This window comes from Nicotiana attenuata, unplaced genomic scaffold, assembly GCF_001879085.1.
Source record: "Nicotiana attenuata strain UT unplaced genomic scaffold, NIATTr2, whole genome shotgun sequence".
NCBI lineage: Eukaryota > Viridiplantae > Streptophyta > Magnoliopsida > Solanales > Solanaceae > Nicotiana > Nicotiana attenuata.
This window is the reverse complement of record NW_017670354.1, coordinates 652,093-661,654: the sequence shown is the minus strand read 5'-3', so window position 1 is coordinate 661,654 and position 9,562 is coordinate 652,093. Positions and strand designations below refer to the sequence as shown.

Here is a 9,562-nt window from a genome sequence, read left to right as displayed (position 1 = left end):
CGAGATAGTGTGCTGGTCGCTAAAACAGTTTAGTGACCAGTTTCAAACTGGTTGTTAAATGTGTTTTAAGGACCACATTTCTGGTGCTTATTTGCATATTTTAGGGACTAAATTTCGGTCCTTAAAATATTTTCGCGGCTAGTTTAAATATGGTCGTTAAAACGTTTCACGACCAGTAAATTTATTGTCCTTAAAATATTTTCGCGGCTAGTTTAAATATGGTCGTTAAAACGTTTCACAACCAGTTAGAAGCTGGCCGTTATATCTATTCAGAGAAGTTTAAAGTTGGTAACTAAAAAAACAAGTCACAAGTCCCTAAATCACATTTAGTTTGCAACTAGAAAATCGAAAATATTAATATATAGATAATGTTGCTTTCATAAAATAATACCAAAAATGATCAACATCAGTTAATTAGTTGAATCGTACATCAATGATTTAAGCCAGTTACAATATTGTGTTCATAAACATTTAGCAAAAAACTACATATAATAATATCCCTCGATTGTAATGTAAAATTTTCTTGAAATTCCAAGCAAAATTGTGGTTGATCTCTATGTTGTCAAAAATCGGCTTTCTCGTAAACTTCAATATCCAAAACCTGTTGAAGAAATAAGAAATTTCAGTTAGAAAAACTATATATAACAGACGTATAGATACTCAAGTCTCAAGGGAGAATCCTGGGAGAAGCTCAATAGGATATGTGCTAAGGAATAAAGAGGGAGAAGCAATGTAACAGTGGCTCACACCCTCAGAGAAGGAAACAAATTAGCTGATCATTTAGCTAACTATGCTCTGGACTTTGGAGATATTGAAGCAAAAATTTCTGGGTGCTGGATACACAAGGAAGGAAAATAGTGAATGATGACAAGTCACAATGCCCATATATAAGAGTGAAAGTTGCAGGAAACTAGAAGGAAAAGGGGTACCAACGAGGAGAGGTGGTATGCAGGAGAGGTGGTATGCAGGCAATGGGAGAGGTAGTCCTAAAATGTTATACTCAAATCAAATAGGAGGAGAGTATGATCAGTGGTTTGGAATGGCAAATTAAGGGAGCAGATGGGAATATCATCCACTGTGGTCAAATCCTTAAGGAGGAGATTACAGGAACCAGTTTTGTAGCTAACATAGTTTTCTTTTTTGCAGGAAAAGCCAATGTGTCCAGGCTTCATTTACTGGTAAATCATCTATGGGTGGTATTAGTACTTTGTGCTCAGCCCCATGATGAAATATCAGTAATGAACAAAAGCATGGATACCTGGAGGAGTAGCAGTAGGCAACACAGCAGTGTCTACTGGAACACACTACACAAGAGGCTGCCCAGATTGTGCAGTAATGCATTGTTTCAAATTAAAAACTGGAATGCTACAGGTGCAACTACAATCACTAATGGAAGATATAGAAGCAACAGAAGAATAACAAAACACACAGCTCGAAAAGGACAACGGCACAACAATTTCAAGTTCTTATGGCAAGGAAAAGTGTTAATACTTGGATTATGCAAGGCATCGAACATTGCAAGCATGTTGTATGTGCACCACATGCTCATGTATCAAAAACAGCAAAAAGCTGTCACGCGTGGTTCATTACCAGACATGTTGTACTACTTTGTAGTCAAGTGCAGTTNATTAAAAGTACATAAAATAAAGAACACGGAGATTTTTTACATGGAAAACACCTGGCTCAAAAGGTAGAAAAAACCACGACCTACTACTCAGTAGGATTTTCCCAAACATCCACTAAACTCAATGAGCCAAAAACAGCATTTACAAAACTCTTGTAAACCTAAGTATTAACTCTAATCCCAGTGTGGCTCACAGCCTCAACTGTTGCGACACTTTCAAGTTAACTCTAACTTGAATACTCAAAGTACCTAATACAATTGCTTCTATGAAAGCTAGAAAGGTACAAGTTTTAAATCACCTACTACAATTGAACTAGAATAAGAATAAACACAATGGAATTTTTAATTTTCTTTATATTAATAAAACTAAGCCCTAGACGCTTGCCTAGCAGATTACCAAAAAAACCTTTAGCGACGGAGGCTGGAAATTAGTTTCATAGATTAACATACACTTAAATCACTTTCATAGATTAACATACTCTTAAATCAACAAAATAAATTGAGGTTTCATGTAAGTTGTTACTCACCTGGTATCATCAAGGATCCAAATAGTCATTCTCCTCAGCTGGAGGCTGGAAATTAGTTTGTTGCGCTAATACTAATTCTTTTATTTTCCTCAATTCTCTCATCTCATTTTCGAAGTTAGACAGACGATCCTTCAAAGACTGGTTTTCATTTTCAGTTAAACGTAGCTTAGCCAATAATTCAGTTTTTGATGTAGTTCCCCCTTTCAAATCTTTCGCCTTTAATCCACCCCCAAAGCCAATTACATGACTACAACTTTGAGGTCCAAAGCATTTTTCTACAATCTCTATGTTAGGAAGTGACGGTTCAGACTGCACCAATTCCTTGATTTGAGCCTACAAAGTATATAGAGAAATTTTTGTCAGATCCCATAATAACTAAAAGTAAAGAACATGTTCAATTAACCAAACGCACATGTTTCTCGATTGTTTCTGGTTCAATAAGTGTGTGATTTTTCTTGCGAGTCTCGAAGAAAATAGTTGCCAAATCTGGTGGTTTTCCATCTTTTCCGCCCTTTACATAAAAGTAAATATGTCAAATAATGTCTCGTCAATATTAAGCAAAAATAGATTTGATGATAACACCTTTTGATAAATAATCTCTCTGATTGGCTTGCTACCAATATGATGAAGCATCTTCAACTTAGTTCTATTTGCTGCATTCCTGTTACTTCTCGCCTATATTTGAGTGACAACATTAAATCAAATGCTATAAATAAGTTATCAATTAAAATATCACTGTATAAAATAAAATTACATAATTAGGTATTATGTCAAACCTAAAAACTTTCTGTAGAAAAATATTCCTTTACCAACCACTCCCATTATTTTTTGTCTACCCCCTTGGGCACATTCTTAAGAGCCTCTTGGATTGGCTTACCCTTCACATATGTTGCATGCAATTGTGCTCTCCATTTGTTCCATAACTCTTTCATCCATCCCATAATATGATCGCGATGGATATCCATGTCATCACTCTCAAATTTATCCTGCAATACATCAAACATATATTGATATCCAATATGATTGCAGAAACTCCATGTGATAGAAGAAAATATAGTTTTACAATAAAGCTTGAATTAACAAATGCCTTAGCTTTATTTCAATTTTGTAAATAAAGCTACCACATGCCAAATACTATATGAGGTTTTTGAATTCCGATACTTGGATTATAAGCATGGACATAATGAAATTTTCCTGTTTCATACACAACCAAGGTGGTAAATTATAAGGAATAAGTACCACAGGCCAAATACTATATGAGGTTTTTGAATTCTGAAATGGCTGGAATCCATCACTAGCAAGTCCAAGTCAAATATTACGAGGCTCAGCCGCAAATGAGGGATGAAGTTCATCAAATGATTTCCATGCCATTGAATCAGCTGGATGCCGCATTGTTCCATCATCAACCCTTTTATCATGATGCCATGTCATTAGAGAAGATGTCTTTGCAGACATATACAACCTTTGAAGCCTAGGCTTCAGTGGAAAATAACGTAAAATCTTTGATGCTATTTTTTTACCATTCTTATTATTCTTTGCTTCCCCGCTTTGTTTAACTGTTTTCCATCAGGATGCACCACAGACTTTACAGGAATCAAGTAAATTATCTTCCTTCCAATATAGCATACAATCATTTATACAAGCATCAATTTTTTGGTAGGAAAGCCCAAGGTCCCGAATCACCTTTTTTTTCATAATATGAATTTAGCAAATTCGCTCCATCAGGCAACGTCTCATCCTTGAACATTTTTAATAACATTGTAAATGACTCGTTGCTCCAACGATCCATACTTTTTATGTGAAGCAATTTAATCAAAGTAGAAATCTTTGAAATTTTCAAACTTTGGTATAGTGGCTTCTCGAAATCTTTTAATAGGCTGTAAAACTTTTTGGCTTCAACATTTGGTTCTTCTTCAAGTAAATCATTGTAACCAACATCAGCAGTGCCTCCATCATGATTAGGATACAAATCCCTCAGCATTTCATGTATTTTATCCTCATCCTCATAATCATCTACTTCATTATCATCTTCAACTTCGCATTCCAACTGTGACTCGCCCAGAACTTCTCCATGATGATACCAAAAAGTATAATTTTGAATTATTCCATATACTTTCAAATGTATCTCGACTGTCTCACGTGTTCCTAATGTTGTGTTACAACATTTGACACACGGACATCGTATTTCATATAATTCTCCCGTTCTCTAAATGCATAATCCAAAAATTTTTGCACCCCAACTAAGTAGGATTCGTCAAGTCGGTTATCAACAAGTTGCATCCATCGCTTACTTGGTGCCATAACCTTGGATAGTAAATAGAAATAATATTTAAAAATTTAAGATCACAAAAACATTAAGATGCACATTACTTATAAAAGAAAGTACTACGATGAACATTACTTGTTATTACACTTGCCAGACTCATCTTTATGACTAAACTTCCAACGATTTTACAAGAATGAAATAAATTACAAGTTGATATGCATAACATATAACTCACAATTGCTCAATAAAATGAGAAATTAAAACACATAAGACACTCTAACATTAAATCACTGATTTTTTTTTATCTTATCTCAATTGTACAAATTAATATGGAATTCACGTGCAACGCGCGTGTTCAGAAATTAGTATTATACTAAAAATGGGAAGACCCAAAGTTAAAAGTTGATTTACAAATATACCCTTAAAAGTAAGTGGCAATATTGCCCATGAGTAAGAACCTGTCTTCTATTAAATTACAATAAAAGAAAAAAATCAGTTGCATTGTTTCACATTTCAACTTTTCTCTGTTTGGTCCTATGAGCTTCTACCGATTATAGTACTAACATTTATGCATAGTCTTTACTCACACTTTACTATACTATAAAAGCAGACACCAAAGTGTCAAATTACTTCATCATTTTTTTATTTTCTATTCTTTGTTAGCATCTCCATTTTCCCCAGAAGAACATTCTCTTTCTGTTTTCCTTTTGTAATTTCGCTTAACGCCCATGTAAAGAAATCTCAGTGAACTTATGGTGGGCTGCTTTATTGCTCTTCAATTAGTTTTCCCCCCTTATTACCCAATTATTATTGTTATCTTCACCATATATGTGATCAAAGGAAGTCTCATTGTGCCGTTATTTAAAGGAAACTCAGCATATATATCCTTAGACTATAATTTATATGCCTGCGATCTTAAATCTGATCCACTTATTCTTGATTATCATATATTATTTTGATTGTTTTGTTTCTTTTCTCCTTTGGATATAAATTTATGTTGCTTTCCGAACTAATTATGAAAGACTGGTTCCAATACTAGAGCTATATTTTTGTTCCTTTTCTCCGTGATAAACATTCATAGACTATGGGTTATTTTTGTCTAACACTGGCTTGGGAAATCGTTTCCTTCTGATAATCAATGTAGCTTAGGATTTATCTTTGTTTATAGAGTCAAATTATAAGTATACTAGTTCAATAAGTTGAAACCAGGAGAATATCTTTAGACAAAAAGAAAGAAAAGATGAAAGGTTTGTTTTAAAAGAAATTTTAGCAATCAACTGCATATATTAATATTTTACGTGATGCGATAACTTTTAAGAAAATGGACAGAAAGAGTACTTTCATTCAATAACTTGTATACGGGTTCATAATTTAATACGTATTTGTAGAAAAGATTACTACAGTTGTAGTTTCTCTCAGTTGAACCATACAAACTATGCTCCATTCGTCTCTGAATTTAGTGTTACACAGTTTTGCAAAAATCTATGAACTTTTAGCCCAGTTTGTTTAAGTTTATCGATCAATTTAATTGGTTGTTTCTCATCTGATGAGCTGATTGAATCACCTTATGCCCCTGTTTTATTACCCCAAAAACAGATGACAAAGTGGGGTAAAAGCTATATTAACAAACTTATAGTTTTTTTTTTCCTGTCTCCGAGCCTAAGATTGTGGCCAGTGGCGAAGCTAGAAAATTCTCTAAGGGTGTTCAGACTTTAAAGGAGTAAAAATATTTCCTCACAAAGGGTGTTCAATATATGTTATATACATCTAAAATCTAATATTTTACTTATATTTTTCTTCTCTTTCACTATGCAACCAATAGGCATGAGCAACTAATAGGGTTAATGCTCCTTTTTTCTTGGACCAAACAAGTGAATAAACTTAAACAGTATTCCTCCGTTCATATAAGTGACTTTTTGATATTTTTCTACATTTAATTCAATTCACCAAGCGAAAGCAACAAAGCAGTTCCACAAGGAGCTACAGAAGAAATGGTCAACATCAGTATCTCACATCAAATTTCCCTACCTTTTATACTGGAAAGGTGATACTTCCCCTAAATCATTGAGTGCTTTAGAGGGTCTCAATCCTGATTAAACAATTTCTTGATACCTTCCATTTAAAAGTTTCTCATAAGATACAAAATTAGCAATGATGTCCTAGAGATGAATGCACTTCTGTGAATTCAATATGATGGGCAAACTTCAATTTAACCTATTGTAGCACAAACTATACTTGTATACCACTACACACCATGTTGATTTGGTTAAAAATAAATATCTTTTCTTACATAATCAAGAATGAACGAACTTTACATATCCTGATGTGTCTTTTTTTTTTTTTACCCTTTTCCCTTAAGATTATCACATGTTCTCCAAAAATGTTTCCACATATAATAGGCTTCTGTCCCCAAAATCCTGTCATTTTCTATTGTAACTATGATTGCACCACAAGAATCAAAGAAAATGGGCAGGCGAACACTAAAGGGAGGCAAAAGAAAAACAAAGCTACTAAATGATTCCTAAATTTTCATGAATGGGATACCAAAACTCAGCAGATGCTGCAACTATAGCAGGAAAGACATAGCGCAAAAAGGCAATACTGGAGAACTATCAACTTTCAGATAAAAGCAGTTCTACCACCCCTCCTGCTATGCCGCTCATATGCAGTGTTCAATTTGTCAACCAACTCGTTCATTGTACTAGAGCAGTTGGTGAACATGGCCAGGTAACTAACTAACAATGTGTCATTATATTCCATCAAGAAATCATCTCGAAATCTCTCCGACTCAATTGTTGGTTTTATTACTTAAAAATCTTCAACAACTTCGTTATAATAATCATAATTAACATGCATTATTATCTCATTATTTAGTTTTGGATGGAGTAGATTACTCAACAATAGAAGCTGTATATCTTTGTCTCTACCACAGAAAAAACTGCCAACAGATATTAGATCTATTTACTACGCACATGTACAAACTCATAAATGTACATAGAATCCAGCCTAGACTATCCAAATGTTAAATTCCCTAATTAGATACTCTTTTGCGATTCCGTAACTAGAAACAAAAAATAAAAGAGAAAGAAATTGAAGAACCCTTTTGCAATTTCTGCTTCAAATTGAAGAAATTGAATCCATATATAGAGTTCTAAGTTGCAGAAAACATATAAAGAAACAAAAAATTGAAGAACACCTTTTGCGATTACTGATTCAAAGGGAAAAAGGACACCAAGAAGAAGCAAAAAACAAAACATATCAAAGAGAAAGAAATTGAACTTACTCTTGTTTAGCGGATAATCCAATAGTATAATTTGTGTAAAGTCCTTTGGAGGATTAGCGGCCTCCAAAGAAGAAACTGAACAGAGTTCGCCGCCTCGCTCGATCAAACTAAACAGAGTTCGCCGCCTTGCTCAATCTTTGTAGCGGCTGAGATGCTGAATTTTGAAGGAGTTTAGCGTCTGAGATTCTTAATTTTGAAGGAGTTCTATCGGCAGTCTCTTAGGGATTTTAGGCTGAAAGTTTGAGAGATTTTAGGGTGAAACACAATTTAGAGGGATATCGTGTAATTTGGAGCTTAATTTTCTTTCTTTTTTTATTTTTATTTTTATTTTTAGCTTTCATTAGTTCCCGCCAGCCTATCCCGCTAAAATCGTATTAGAGACCACATATTAATTTTTGTGTAGACCAGAATAGGTCTGGTGGTGTATTTAAGAGATAAAATTGCATATTAAGGACCAAAAAAAATTTCATCCCTATAAGTACACTTTTAGGGACCATAATTAAAACTTGTCGCTAAATGCTGGTCCCTAATAAGGCTTTTTCTTGTAGTGGGGGTGTAACAGACGCACGCTTTGATTAGCACTCCACATTCGCGTACTGGGGCTCTTACAAAGTTATTACCACTCTATCCCCTTTTCGTCGGCCATGCATAGTTAATATTTTAGCCTTTGCCCATTCACCGTGAACTTATTTGTTCCATCTTCTTATTCAATTTCCACAGCTCTATATAAGAACAGTTGCACCACTCTGAAGGGTTCTGACCATCGGGACTTCAACTCACTCGGAAATAATCTCAATCTCGAGTTGTATAACAACACTAGATCTCCGGGTTTGAAGTTTCGATCCAAATGCATTAGTTTCATCCTTTCCTTGTATAGTCAAACACTCTCAATTGCATGGAACCTGAATTCCTCAAGCTCATATAACCCAGTGATTCTGCTGGTGCCTGCGGTCTCCATATCCAATTTCAACTGCCGTAATGCCCAAAGTGCTTTATGTTCGAGCTCTACTGGAAGGTGGCATGCCATCCCAAACACCAACTTGTACGGTGACATACCAATTGGAGTTTTGAATGTTGTGCGGTACGCCCACAATGCATCATCCAGCTTTTTCGCCCAATCGGTTCCTGTTGCATTCACTATTTTTGTAAGGACACTTTTAATGTCCATATTTGACACTTCAACTTGCCCGCTCGACTTTGGGTTATAAGGTGAGGCAACTTTGTGGCAAACTCCATAATTTTCCAACAGGCGTGCGAATGCTCTATTGCAAAAATGGGCTCCACCATCACTGATTATAGCTCTCGGGGTGCCAAAATGTGTGAAGATGTTTTTCTTTAGAAAACTTTTCACTCCTTTTGCATCATTGGTCGGGAGAGCCACTTTTTCGACCCACTTGGAGACATAGTCAACCGCTACCAATATATATTTGTTACCGTATGAGCTGACGAACGGCCCCATAAAGTCGATGCCCCGCATGTCAAAAACCTCCACCTCTTGAATTGTAGTCATTAGCTGTCACACCCCAAACCTGGGGAGGCGTGACTGGCATCCGGTGTCATAGTGGCCCGAGCGAACCACTCTGTAACTCATTCATTCCTTTTGTAACTATCATGGGCCAACATTGCCACAACTCGTAACGTACAACTGTAAGTGGAAAAATACTGTATCACTGAATCACTTTTTGCTTAAAACATGAATACATACGGGCCGTCAAGGCCTCTGACATACTATACATAATAAACCCGTGTCTACAAAGCCTCTACGATTATTTGACATCAAATGGGACAGGGTACCGGCCTATCCATAAGTTTGTAGCAAAACTCTGACACGATGACTCATAGACTCGGTTGCACTCCGAATG

The 9,562-nt window shown here is 35.4% G+C and overlaps 1 long non-coding RNA gene across 2 annotated transcripts; it reads right to left on the bottom strand.

The window, feature by feature from the left end:
• Positions 1-414: 414 nt before the first annotated feature.
• On the bottom strand, positions 415-7,996 carry LOC109238278. 2 transcript variants are annotated; one of them, XR_002069722.1, is made up of 6 exons: positions 7,701-7,996; positions 2,928-3,137; positions 2,734-2,826; positions 2,564-2,662; positions 2,152-2,484; positions 415-601 (listed from the first exon to the last, which is right to left on the bottom strand). It is a non-coding gene; the product is annotated as an uncharacterized LOC109238278 (long non-coding RNA). The 2 variants fall into 2 exon arrangements; XR_002069723.1 differs by having other exon boundaries at positions 3,029-3,137.
• Positions 7,997-9,562: the final 1,566 nt, after the last annotated feature.